The sequence below is a fragment of the Puma concolor genome, chromosome B4, assembly GCF_028749965.1.
Source record: "Puma concolor isolate L17-30 chromosome B4, mPumCon1.1.hap2, whole genome shotgun sequence".
NCBI classification, from domain to species: Eukaryota; Metazoa; Chordata; class Mammalia; order Carnivora; family Felidae; genus Puma; species Puma concolor.
In genome coordinates this window covers 29,621,742-29,636,841 of record NC_141673.1, presented here as the reverse complement: position 1 = coordinate 29,636,841, position 15,100 = coordinate 29,621,742, and the positions used below count along the sequence as shown (strand labels likewise).

At 34.3% G+C, this 15,100-nt stretch overlaps 1 long non-coding RNA gene across 1 annotated transcript in view; it reads left to right on the top strand.

Annotated features, from left to right (window-relative positions):
* LOC147578997 (uncharacterized) overlaps nt 1–15,100 on the top strand; it is a 123,546-nt gene that overhangs the window by 59,993 nt on the left and 48,453 nt on the right. The window contains exons 3-4 of the long non-coding RNA XR_015253110.1: nt 7,631–7,685; nt 8,942–9,048. This is a non-coding gene — a long non-coding RNA (uncharacterized LOC147578997). The remainder of the gene's footprint in view (nt 1–7,630; nt 7,686–8,941; nt 9,049–15,100) is intronic.

Genomic DNA, 15,100 nt, shown 5'->3' with positions numbered 1-15,100 from the left:
TGTATATATATATATATATATATATATATATATATATATATATTTTCATTTGGGAGTTGAGAATTTACAAATACCAGCATCCTTTGCATGTGCTGATACATGGTCATTTTTTTTACCTCGCTAATCCACACACACATACACGCTGATACACACACATGCATGCACACACACATAACATCTTCATCTATAAAGTTTTCTCTTGCTGTAGTTCTTAATTTTTTGACTCATAGAATTCTCATATGGATCTTTCTTTGTATATATATCTTGTGTTTTCACATCTTTCCTGAAGTCTGACCAGGCACCTCTCTTCTGGAACTTGAGAGGGCTTTCAAGGGTTTCACTACATCTGGTACACTCAACAAAGGTTTACTGAGCTGAAATTTTGTATCTCCTAAATAAGTCAAAATAGTGCATTTTCCTCTAGACAATTTTAAATTTAAAATGCCTTAAGAGAAGAATCTGAAAGATATTTTTTCTTTATTTGGCAAATTTTATTCTACAATATTTAGCTTCCATATTGTTAGTCTCAAATGTATCCTTAAGTGCAGAAAAAATTTAGACCCAGTAGTATATTTACATTTTATTAAGCAGAAGCAGGTGTTAAATGTTTCCATCTTAGGAATAGAAATAATATAGGCATTATTTAGTAAAAACTAATGCAGTATTTAAATCACTCTGAAGAGATTTATCTGTTTCCTAAAATTTAGGGTGATTTTAAGTCTTTTTAGTCTTGCCAAAAGTTTGCTGACTTATTCATCTTTTCAAAGAAACAACTTTTGGCTTCGTTGAAGCTCTCTATTCCATTTTTTTCTTTCTATGTCATGATATTCTGTTCAAAATGGCATTATGTCATTTCTTTTACTTTACGGTTACTATGATTTTCTTCTGATTTTTTATTTTCATTTTTTAAGTTTATTTATCCATTTTGAGAGAGGGAGAGTGAACGAGAACAAGCGGGGAGGGCCAGATAGACAGGGTGAGAAAGAATCCCAGGGAAGCTCCAAGCCCAGCTTGGAGCCCAACTTGGGGCTAGATCTCACAACTGAGAGTTCATGACATGAGCTGATATTGAGTCGGATGCTTATCCAAATGAGCCACTCTGGCACCCCTTCTCTGATTTTCTAAAGTGAAATTTTAATTGATTAATCTTCAGATTATTTTGCCTCATTTCCTTTTTATCCCTTTTTTCACAAATTAGAATGAAAAAAAAAAAAACCATGATTAGCAAAATGGAAACAAATGCAAAATACTTGTTACATGAGTTTGGGAAGAAGAGAAGATAAATAAAATATAAACAAACACAACGTGTAATTGAAAACATAAATCTAAACAGTCCAATGATGAGACATAGGCACAAGCAAATGTAGATGAATCTCTACAAACATACAATTAGCAAAACAAACAAAAACTAAAACACCGAACGAACCTTCAAAGAAACAAAATTTAAAAGAGCCTTAAATTTTTATTCCACAATAGTAAATGCCAGAGGACAACAAATAAAACATCTTCAGGAGTTTGAAAATCTATTTGTTTTAAAATCAGAAGAAAAAAAACTATTTTAAATGGAATGTGAATGTAACAAAGAATGATAACAACGAGCAGAATGAATCGTAGAAATAGCCAAGGTGTAGTGAAACAAAATAAACTCTTCTACTAATTTAGGTTGGAGATAATAAGACCTAAACTATATATAATTAGCAAATATAGGAAGGAAAACAAAAGCTTGAGAGTCACTGAATATCATGAACTAGTGTCATAGGGCATAATAGAGTTAGTATAAATCCTAAATTATGAATCATTTAGCTCAGCCTCAGCATACCAAATGGTAAATGGGACAATTACACCAAACTCATTTTGTGAGATAATACTATTATTTCCTGCATATCTATTTCTTCTATCTCACATGAGATAATATGTGGGAGGAAGCAGTGTGAACTTCCGAGCTATGTTCTAATATCAGGTATTATTCATGATTGCCTTTTTTTTTTTTTAAGTAGGCTCCAGACCTACTGTGGAGCCCAAAGCCAGGCTTGAACTCACGACCCTGAGATCAAGACCTGAGCTAAGATCAAAAGTGGGACACTTGACTGACTGAACCACCCAGGCACCTGTTATTCATGATTGCTTTTATTACTAAAGGTGAACAAAGAGGATTTGGCAACTCCTTTTATCTAGAAAGTAAGGAAGAGGAAACTCAAAAATTATTCCAGGATCCTAGGTCTAAATTCTGGAGCAAAATCACTATTTCAAAAAAAGACTGGGCTTATCATTTATCTTCTTTTTGAATTCAAGGCATTAATAGTAAAAATGTAGATATATGAAAAAGTGGCAGAATTAAAGGAGCAAAACAATTCCCTACTCTACAGATGTGTTAACATGAAGAGCATTTTGTGCTGGAACATTTTAGTGGAGGTAGAAATGCTGAAGTTAAGTAAGCAACTATAAATGTAAATGTGGAACTTGAAAGACAACTTGGATTTGCTATTACACTGCCATTGAATTTTTAAAGTTCATCATTATTTAAAGATTTAATCTACTTCCTCACTTTTTAGGTACAAAGCTTAGGTAAAACATCAGATTTAGAGACAAAAAAAAAAGATGCTTAATAAATGAATGAAACAAGATGAATAAAATATAGCTCCTCATTAGTTTAAGTCTTGAAGTTAGATTTTTTGTTGTTGTAGTTGGTTTTTGGGAGACAGTGCAAAGTAAAAATAGAAAATCAGGATCCAATATTAGGCAAACTTGATTAGGCGGTCCATTAAAATAATATCAAGGAAAATAAAATGAAGCAGTTGTAGTGGCTGGAGTATAAGCAAAGCATTATAAGAGACAAGATGAGGCAGTTGCCAACGGATGCTCAATAAAACCAATAATAGGAGAAAAGTCAAGGGGAAAGAGAATATTAAATTTAAAAAAAACCCTAATTTTGGAACAAGGAAATCATTGGCAACCCTAGAGAGAACAAACAGAATATTAAATAAAAAAAACTATTTAATTTTGGATCAAGGAAACCATTGGCAACCTTAGAGAGAACAATTTCAGAAGAGCAGTGTTGATGCAGGCCAGTTGGCAGATAGTTAAGGCAGTGGGAGAGTGGAGAGGAAACAAAAGCATCAATCCTTGAAGAGATATGGATAATTTTTCAAGTTGGTATTCTCAAGTCCCTGCCACAGACCCTAGCATTAGTGTGGGAATACAAAAAGTATTTTGAGGTAAATTGAATTGAGTGTGAGAGTTCAAGATGATGTTTAAAAGTTAGGAAAGCAGAAAAAAGATGAGGTAACACAATGGGTTAGGGCCACAGAAATGGTACGAGTCATTGTTGACATAGACCTGGGATCTTGAGCCAGTTGTTGATAGATCAGAGTATTGTTGCATAAGGAGGCTCGAAGATTGAGGCTAAAGATGATACAAAGACCAAAGTTTCCAGCAAGCATCTGGACAACAGGTGGGGGATTCCCCCAAGGTGGTATTCTGCTAGTCTTCTCCAGCTAGTAAATTCCTTATACCCTTTCGTCTGCACTAAAGCCAATCCCTAGGCAGGAACAAAGAAGACGTGGAGACATAGAGATAACAGATGATACATCTTGGGCAATTGAATCCAAAGAGAGAAAAAGAGAAGCTGAAACAAAATTTGTAGTTAGTAGAAGAACATTTGGGCTAGGATGGGGGTTTATAATTGGTACTGAGATCTAAAGAAAATCAGAGAGAAATGGAAAGAAAATATAAGATGAATGAGAACTCTCTTCTTCCCAGAGCTAAAGAGGAAGAACAAGAAGAAAGGTATAAGAGAAAAGCTGTCAAGTTGATGATGAGGAAAAATACTGAATTCATATCAGAAAACTTAAATCTCCTCAAGTAACAACATATTGGGCCATCTGACGACAAGACATGTCAAAAGAAAGTGACAAAATTGAAGATATCAGAACAGAGTTGTTCCTATAGAAGAATCATAAAGTAAACAGCAAAAAATAAAATAATATTAATAAATATTTTCCCACCATTTAAAAAAATGGGCCAGGAGCTATTTTGTATTATGCATCATGTATCATAACAAGTGGGCGAAGAAAGCAGTGAGAATGATCCAAGAATGGGATAGTAAAACACATGGCATTTGAGTTAGCCATGTCAAATTAAGTCATAATAGCTGAATGACCTCTTGCCTTCATCTAGCTTGTTCTTAAATAGCCAGGATTTAAGGTTTTCCCATTAGTGTCTATGTGCATCACTGCCAGTTAAACTTCCTATATGTGGTTTATTTATGAGATAGAGACTTCCAAATATGAAAGTATTGCTATTCTGGTAGTTCTCGACAAACAAACTTTTCAAAAAAGAATAGCCTGGATTAGCAAAATATTCCTGGCCATCCATGTGATGAAATACAATGTATAGCTGTAGATCTTTATTTCAAAAACATCTCTATCTAACATGTTTTACATAGAAGTTCATCCATGATGTCCTAATTTTAATTTAAAAAGTCTGTGTTATTTTAAATTTTATTTCAAATTTTCAACTTGCTATTCCAAGTTTCTGTGTTTTTTTCCCCCTTCACTGATACCAGATTTCTTCCAATAAATTCTTGCTTTATTAGTTCCTGCATAACTGTTATGCAGGAATTGACACTATTTTGTTATCATGCTTCTCCCATCCTTTAGTTTTTGGAATTTAATAGTTTGGTATTTTTTTTTAAATTACAGATTCGATAATATTCACACCTCAGTGCTAGGTGTGGGAGATCAACAGGGCATAAAAATATAGAGTTCCAGATCACGTGGATCTGTCTAGTAGGAAAGACAGATGGTAATAGCATAATAATACAGTCCTATTTTCATTGAGTAATTAAAGGCAAGTAATATAATAATTTTCCTCTTTGATCTCCTAAAAAGATGATAAGGAGAACACAGAAACTGTTAACTACAATGGGTAATCATATCACATAATATACACAATATACAATATCTAAAACTGTATATATATGAATACCTATAATATGGTTAATAATTATATATAAATGACATATAACTGTTAACTTTATATGTATGCTTATTATAAGATAGATAATTTTACATTATAGCTATGTATATGTATTATATATCTCATATAATAGATAAAATAATGTTATATACATATACATATAGGTATGTGCATTATTTATGTGGACATATATGACATTAATTTAGTCTAAATTATGATATTTATTAGCATCTTTAGATTTATCTGTATATAAATATTTCTGGTGCGAACATCCATTTTCTACCTTTTACCCAAACTGAAATATTTAGTGTCCAAATCTCAACAATAGTTTGACCCTAATCAGGCTATTCTTCTCCAACATCTCAAGGCTTTACCTCCTGTTGCTTTTATTGTTATTATCCACCTAAACTACCTCCCTTAATGTCATTTATTTCAGAACCTGCTGCTTTAGCATACATTCCCTTCATTCAGAAGATGCCCTGTACATTTTCACCCAGAGACATCAACACCAACATGTCACTCTTGTGTGTAGACACGTAAATAAATGTAAATGTTAACAGGTCCACCTGTTCCAAACGCACCTCATATCTTTGGCAACTTTTCTTTTATTATATACTCTCATACCTTCCTGCCTTTTCTTTTTCAATTCTTTTATGATGTTGGCACTTAATGATACTATTCTTCTTAAACTGTTGGCTGCTTTACTTTACCTCTCTTTCTTTCATACTCTTTTCAGTTCTTAAGAATGTTGGTTTTAGGTGATAGTTGTTATCTTGAAAGAGTCAACTTCTCTGAATCCCAGATTCCTCAGCCTGTAAAATGTGGATAGAGATATCTGGTTTGGAGAATACTGTGAGAATTAAATTGAATAATATGTGTATGCACTCAGGACAATGTTCAACATTATGGTTATGGTGACTATCTACATTTAATATTTCAATGTAGAGCTTCTTCTAGACTTCCAAACAGTGTCTCTCCTTCTCTCTTCACTGTGGCACATAACTACCTAAAGCACCTAAGTCCTCTTTGTATGACCTGACTTGTCTTTTGTCCTTTACTTTTTAAATGTTTAGCTTTTTCTTTCTAAGATGTTGACCTGAATAAATATTGCCACAACAAAATACCATCCTGGACCTGATTATTTTCTTCTTGGGCATAATTAGTATTTCCTTAATTTATTGACTTAGCACCTGGACCAATTATCTTGTTTTGTTAAAGTAAGAGCTAATCAAGGCGAGAAATAGGAGTTCATTCTCTATTCAGGCCAGTTGGGGTTGCACTGAAAACACATTTCTTTCATGGTCACAGATGTGCCCCCAGCCCTGACCATCTGCTTAGCAAATGAGTAGAAGCGCCAGGGTAAGCCACCCTGGACCATATTATACAGACCAGTCCCAGCACTAAGCATTCTGGCCCACTAATCGCTGCATCATCATATTTAAAGACTAGAGCACAGCTGAGCAGATGTCTTGGTTGTGATCCAGGAACAGTACCAATGGAGGGGTGAGGAAAATAAAAGCCTAGACAAAGTGGCATCCAACAGGGAACCTGAATATACTGATATAGATGTGCCTTTTATCACAAATTATTTTAAAAGACTAGGCAATTTTTATCTTTAATGATTCTTCAGGGGTTCCAGTAGGAAAGACAGATAGTCTTTCTGTAAGAGGTTCAAGTGAACATCTATTTGAAATTTTTATCCTAAGCCAATTTTATGTGGTGATAACTTAAAGTGTTGCATATAATTTTGGCAACACTTTAAGTTTCAAAATGGTGTGCTCTTGGTTGCTATGTCATGACTTGTCTGATCTGGAAGATTTTTCACTAAAATTTTCACTGAATTAAAGAATTTGAATTATAGCCATGAAAGGGGGACTTTGGCAAGCAGTGGAAGGGATCTCCAACCTCTCGATGCCTTCTGAATTCTAATTAGGCAAATATAAAGTGGTTCTGTGTCAGAGCAAGTTTCCCAAAAGACAAAGCTGCCGCATTAAATCAAAAAGCACAAACGTCAGCACAACTCTGAGACACTGGAGTTTCCAATAAGAAAAAACTCATTAAATGAATGGTGCTTTTCACAGTGTTCTGTTTTTAGTCCCCGTCAGTGAAAATTATGAGAATCTGTTTTTTCAAAGGGAGAAAACAGAGGTGTTCACAGATGAATAGCGAATGTATATTTGACACTTTTATCTTCCAGGGACAGTTTGATCAAGTTACTAGTTTATTATCTTTGAAGTACAATGAGATTTTTCCTTACAGAGGAAAGTATTTTTTGTTCATAAGAATTATCAAAGTTTTTTTTTTAATTACATATATAGTATCTACTACTTTTGGCACTCAACAATTAAGTCAATGGTCAGTGAGCTTATGGAAGTGGCATTCCAAGTCATTAATTCACTATAATTTCAGATTTCTTGAGCCAGAGATATTCTTTGATGATTAGGAGATCTATTTATATAATGTCAATATCATTGTAGACAAGCAATAATGATTTAAAAAATTGTTTATGACAGTTTTTTTTAATTAAAATAGAATAAAGTCAGCCCACATGAATTTTGATTTTACTTTTCTTTGTAAAAGTTGCTGGAGAAAAATCACCCCTTGCGGGAGTCGTTATGAGTCATATTTCTCTGTTCTGTTTTTCCTGGGATAGCTGCTGGGAGCAGAGGCTTTCAAGAGGGACCATAATGCTGTGTTTTCTGGAAGCAGTGAGTGTTTTATTTTGTCTTTGCATCCTCTGTGCCTGATACACAGGAGGTATTTAGTGATGGTTGTTCAAGAAATAAATCTACTTTGGAGGTATTCTTTTCAGGTATGGTTGTAGTAAGGTACTATTGTATTGAATTATATTTTTCTCCCATTTCACTGTGGCCTTGCTTATCTTTGCAACCCCACCTCCATGAAGATATGAGTGAGACCATCAATCATGCCTTTATTTTATCAAACACCATTAACTCAATCCAATGTCTGACCAAATACTAAAGCTCACGGATATGCTCTTAATTAGAAATACAGAATAATAATAATAATAATAATAATAACAATAATAACAATATTAATATTAATAATAAAGGAACAGAATATTAACCCTCCAAGCACTCATCCTGAAAACAAACCATAACTCTCAAATGTCTAGTATGTATGAAAGTTCCAAATGTTAATAAAGTATTCGTGAAAATGGATATATTAATTTTTTGTAATCAAGACAGCTAAGTAAAGAAATTTTTTCATGGGTTTAGCCCCAATATTTAGAAAAGCTGTAATCCTTAAAAATCTTAAGGGCATTATGAATTTTTTAGCTGCATTTTTCTACTTTCTATCTCAATGTTTAAAATTATTTTTATATTTATAGTACTTCAAAGAGAATTTAAAAGATTCTTTTATCCTTTTATATTATATATAAACTTTGTACCATACCTCAGATCCTATGGGCAATGAAGATGTTATAAATATGTATATGGGATTTATAAAATTTCCTGATTGCTGTCTCTGTATGTAATACAGTACCTAGCACATAAGTGTCTAATGAATCTTTTATAGTAGAACTAAACTGAGAAGCTCTATGTCTGAAAATAGAATTGAAGGGAAATTGAAGTGGTGGAAATACTTATTCATAGACTACAATATGTAAATGAGGGCCACAGTCCATAAACCCTTGCAGTAAAGTATGATCCACTGGTGAAAAAAGACAGACAAGAATAATTTCATTAGTAGGACTATCTCATTTTGAACTGAGATAAGGGAAATAATGTATCAAGTTAGCCACATCTTGCTTCAGAAGTAAAGGGAAGTTGAAATAAGAAAAGCCCATTTTTGTTTGGGAGATAAAAGAAAGTGAATCAATTTGTGAATTCTAGAGGACTACATGAGTTAAACATTGCTATACTCTAAAATACTCTGGTAAAATGTTTGACTTTGAATTCTTCCATATGCTAAGGGATGATGTGTTGCTTATTCTTAATAGTTTGATTTGTGTCACGAATGCTGTCTCAGGCATGACTCACTGATAAAATGAAATTAGAGGAAAATAAGATTTCCAGCTTCAATGAAACTATCTCTCAGGATCTACAGGTAGGTCAAGGAAGTTTCCAAATCAATGTAAGATTTGATTGTGTAATTTTTTTATGTTCAGTCTTTCTATTATTGATATTTTCAGGAGAAAATTATTTAAATGAAACAATATGTTGGCTTTCTGTAATACATTTGAGTCTAGTATATAAATCAGGGAAACCCTTGATTCTTTCCAGAGATTCTTGATTAAATAAATTGATAAATGTGGTCATCCTGCTTAATTTAAGGTTAATATTTTAAGGCACAGGAAAAAGGTAAGGAAATCTTAGTTTAACAGAATATCAAAAGAAACTATTATCTATCTCAAAAAGATACCTATATTCCTATGTTCATTGCAACATTACAACAGCCGTGGTATGAAAACAACTTAAGTGCCCATCAATGGATGAATGGATCAAAACTACAAAGCATTATTCAGTCTTAAAAAATAAGGAAATTCTATCATTTGAGATTCCTGGATTAGCCTAGAGGGTAAAATTTTAAGAAAAATAAACTAGACAGAGAAAGACCGATATATGCATGGTATCACTTATATGCAAAAGCTTAAACAAAAAAAGAAAAAGAAAAAGTTGCTCATAGAAACAAAAAATCGAAAAGTGTTTGCCAGGGGCTGGGAAGTGGGAGAAATAGGGAGAAGCTGGCAAAAGGTGGTTTGCAGCCTCAAGAAGTTCTCCAGGCAAAATTTGAAAATGGCTCTCACACACAAAAGGCAAGGAGAGATCAAAGAGGCAGAACTCTTTGAATTGTTAGGTGGCAGGTTTAAAGAGTAAAGGAACTCATATATACCCGAGTCTTGTCTTGGGTGACCTCAGGATAAGATCTCTGCACCTACCTGCCAGAATCTTCCTCTATATAGAGGCTTTAGTTGGATTCAATCACATGTATTGTCCAGGTAGTCTCAACACATTTGCTCTCTGAAGGCTATGTTCTTGACATGGCTTCCACCATAGAAACCGTGAGAAGAATGTCCATTTCAAGGACAGAATTGCCTGCCTTTTGTTCTTGAGTCAACCAGTTAAAACATGCTCTTGATCACCTCCTCTGACAGTAGGGTACAAACTTTGTTATAAGATGAATAAGATGGTGATCCAATTTATAACATGGAGACTATAGTTGGTAACACTATGTTGTATAATTGAAATTTCCTAAGTGTAGAAATTAAGTATTCTCTCTCTTCCACACACACACACACACACACACACACAAAGTAAATATGTGAGGTGATGGGTATGTGAACTAACTCCAAGGGGCAATATCTTTTCACAATGTGTGTGTGTCTCAAATAATCACATTGCACGCTTTAAATATGTTACAATTTTATTTGTCAATTATACATCAATAAAGCTAAAAAGAATTGAGTCCCAGGATCTATTCGGTAAACCTTAGAACCATTACACTCAGTGACAAACAAAGCAATTACAAAGGAAGAACCAACAAATGCAAACGAGATTTTTTTTCAAACTTTACATGGTAATTAAGTAGTTCTTATACATTAGTATGAATGAGGAGTCTGTTTCCTTGGGGCTATATTGGACGACATGTTTTCAGAAACATTCATTTAAAAAGTCATTATAATGGGGTGGCTAGGTGGCTTAGTCAGTTTAGCGCCTGACCCTTGATTTTGGCTCAGGTCATGATCCCAGGGTTGTGGGATTGAGGCCCGTGTCGGCTCCGTGCTGAGCGTGGAGCCTGCTTAAGATTGTCTCTCTCTCCCCTTACCCCTCTTGCCCACATACTGTCTCTCTCTTTAATAAAAAGTCATGAAATTGAAATGATCCTTTATTTCTGAACCCTCCGTTTATCTCATGGTCTCTTAGCAGTAACAGAATTAAAATTAGTGTGTAACGTTGTTTTTTCCTGTGGAGATGATTGTTCAAAAGGTTAGAGAAGTTAATGGGCTGCTCCAGGTTGAGTTTCTCTTGGATCAGCCAAGTTTGCTCTAAATTAAGTATTCACAGTCTCAGTCCCCATCTAGAGACACAAGATCCCAGTCACAACAGTCTTACAATAATAACATTAAAGCTAAACATAAAATTATAATATAATTAGATAATAAATAATGATTACAGTCAAATGATCTGCTTCATTTAACCCTCCTATTAATCATATGAGATTTTGACACCCGTTTTGCATTTGAGCAAATCGAGGCTTAGAGAGTTTATGTGAACTGCCAGATGATATAGAGCCAGAACCAGATTTGAACGAAGTTTGTAAAATCCAAAATCCATGTCATGAATCCGTGCGCTAGTGTTTCCCCTGCTTAAAATGTGTGTGGGTATATTTTCATGTGTTTTGAGAATTCTATTTGAGTGAATACGTATGGCTGCCATTAATTCAACATTTTCTAATGAAAGAAGCAACAATTGGCCCATATTGTAGTAAAGTGAATTATTTTGCATTCACTATTTTCCAAAATACTTATTGATCAAAATAGTCTGGTCATTCTGTGGAGCACTGAGGATAAAGGAGAAATTAAGCACACAATAATACCTTCCTTGTGGAGTGTGCATTTTGGTAAGTAAGGGAAGACAGACAACAAATAGTAAGTTATTAAAATGCACGGAATGGAACACGATGGTAAGTGATGGAGAAAAAAGACAAATCAGGGCGTAGGAAGGAGATGCATGAGGTTATGGGGTTACAATTTAAAAAGGATGCTTCATAAGAAGATGATATTTAATCCAAGAACTGAGTGAGTAAATAGAACAAAGTGAGCCTTGTGATCGTCTGGGGAAAGAGCCATGCAGTCAGAGGCCACGTAAGGAGGAGAGCCTGAGCTGCTGGGGACCTGCTGTGTTCAAGGAATAGCAAGGAAGTCAATGTGCTCAGGGCACAGTAGGCAGGGTGAAAGCAGTGGGAGAGATTGGGTGGGGATTTGGAGGCTGTCATAGGAGTTAGTTTCATTCTGAGTGGATCAGAGCCACTGAATACATACATACACGCATACACACATACATTGTGTGTGGTGTCCGAGGACAAGGTTTGGAGAGGATATATTACATTTGTATTTATTTGTAGCCCATATTTATTTATTTTTATTACATGTTTTTATATATAATGTATATAGCTTTAGTACCATATAAAGTGCAAGCCATTAATATAATTCCTTTGTCCAGATAAATGGTACACTTAAAGATTGTAATTCTTTTCAATGAAAACATACATTTTTTAAAAAATGACCATTGTTTATTCACGGTCACTTTATTAGATATTCCATTAAATTATTTATGATTTTTACCACAATGATATATTCAGTATTTCCCTTGGTATATAAGGTGAACTATTTTATTTATTTATTTAAAAAATTTTTAAATGTTTATTTATTTTTGAGAGAGACAGAGTGTGAGTAGGGGAGGAGCAGAGAGAGAGGGAGACACAGAATCTGAAGCAGGCTCCAGGCTCTGAGCTGTCAGCACAGAGCCCCATGCAGGGCTCAAACCCACGAACCCCCTGAGATCATGACCGGAGCCGAAGTCAAAGGCTTAACCAGCTGAGCCACCCAGGCGCCTCAAAAGTGAACTATTTTAGATTTCATAATTCTAAAGTATGTTTTCAGTCCTTAGTCTGGGAAATTACATGGGAGTCCATTTCTCCCCAACAACCTTATTCCTATTTAGGTCCTAATTAGGGACTTCCCTGAATCCCTATTTAAAGTTTTCTATTTGCATATTGAAGACAGTATAGATTGAGGACTTTGAAACAATTTCAACTTCAGTTCTCTGTCTCTGCATTCTCTGTATTTCATGGACTACTTGAGGCTGATTTTGTGTGAAAGACTCCCAACTGTTATTACTTTGTTGGAGAAAGCAAGAGGAAAAAAGAATGTCTGAAATTAATTTTTTAGACCATACTTAGTCCAGATTTTCTTTCCTTTCATATCCTCTCTGCTTTTTGGTGTTATTGAGGTTCTTTAAATAAGGCCTTGAGCTACTCATTGCTAGTGATTCAGTACCAAGACTTTTTGTTAAAGGATTTTATTTTGCTTCAAAGAAAAGAAAACTACGAAACTGGTAATTCTCTTTTGAAATATCGTATCAGTGAAAACCAACAAATGCCAGTTTTCAACGTTAATAAAAGTTCAAGTAAGAAAACAAAATTTGCGTAGATAACTTTTTATCTGAAGCATTTCAGCTTTAAGTTAGCATGCTTGTTAGGTAAAACTACATTTTATTTTCAATGCTTTCATACTTAATTTCATTAAAATGGAATGATTTTAATATCTATTTCCTTCAAATTAAATATTAATTCCAAATCCCCATTCTGTGTGTGTATATATATATTTTTCAAAATATGTCCCTATTCAACACAATTGCATGTTTTTATTTTGGATATTTCCTATTAAATAGGAAATATTTTACATTGCTTCATTTGTCTTGTTTTCTGAGCAGAGCTATGGCAAAAGCATGGGGTCATTCTCCACTCACATGCTTTGTATATGTGAACAGCTTTTTTTTTTTTTTTTTTTTTTTGTAATATAGCAGAAATGTGTGGTCAGTGTTTTGGCCCTTCAGGCACTCATCAGGCACGATGGTTCACAGAAGTGAACTGGGTACCAAGAATTTAAAGTGCCTTGAAATCATTAGATGATTAGCTTTCCCTTGAGTTCTTTGTCACCCTGAACAGATTTTCTGAAGGATCTGTTACAGTCTTCTTCCCCTGGTACTGATCAAGGAAAACAAAAATAGAAACATCATTGAGTACAATGTTGATCTGGAGACTCGGCATTGTTTCAAAAGAGAATGCTAGGTAACTGCTACAAAGTACAAACATTTATCCAAGCGTGATGGACAATGCCAATTGTTTTGCCTTGAAATCCAGAGCTTTTCAAAGGCCCTTTCTCAAGTGCACTTGGGCCTTAAATAGTAAACCCACTTTTTCATGTGAAAAAAATGCGGAAGGTATCTCTCAATCATGCTTATACTGGTCTTATGAAGCAAATAAAACTGCATGTGAATAAAGGTTGATTTAATGTTTGTAACAGTGAGAGTCTATTTTCAATATAAAAAATGACCAGGCTCAGGCAGCCAGTCAAAACTAGAAATGGGATCAACTCTCATTGAAAAAAAAAATCATGAATATAATGTGGACATTTATCATTTATTGCAGTATTCTGTGAACATATGCTACGCCGATTACTGGGTGTAAAATATGAAGAGACATTTTAAGTAAAAATGGATAAAGTAGGTGCATTTATCTTTCTCTTTGAATATAATTGAGATGGTTGAATGCACAGAAAACACAGACCAACCACTTCCCTTGATGTTAAGCATATTTGGATTTTTGGGGCCTGAATAATAATAAACCTCTATAGTAATACCATGAAAAGGGATCTTTTCCCCCTCATTTGTAAAGCTCGTGTTCAAGCAAGAGTATCAATATTTTTTTCCATAGGTGGTCCATTTAAAAAAAAGTAGTCCTCATATCAATGCCACTTTCAATACAGCTTCTTCTCAGTATTAGCCTTATGAACAAGAAACATGTCCTTCAACCACTCCAATCTTAAAAAAAAAAAAAACCACAAATACACTTTGGTGGTCCAATAAATGAGACTGTGCTGCTGTGATCTGTTTCTTAGGATGGAATAGTGAGGGTTGGCAGTTATTAACAAGTATTGTCATCTCCACAGATGCTACAGATCACAGAGGCTCCTCCAGAGAAGGGCTTTATACTGGCCCTCTGTAACATTTAAATATTTAAAATTTCACATTGCAATAAAAAGCTTATTTCTAAATGAAGTCCATGATCATTCTGGATATAAAGCCTAATGACACTGGCTCAGTCTTCAGGAAGGAGTGAGAATAAATGGGTCCATACAGAATACGAGTCTCATAGGTTTTAGCCAGAGAATGTTTTTGTTATGATTGTGGTTGTGGCTGTAATTATTCCCATTTTTGTCGAGCCTTCACTTATGTGGCGGCTCCAAAAATTGTTTACTTTGGGACCATATTTTAAATTACAATAATATTTAATATAGTGATACTTGAGTACATCCTTTCCCAACCACAAGGTAAAGCTAGTTCCAATGCCTTTGCATTTTTAAAAATATAGTTAA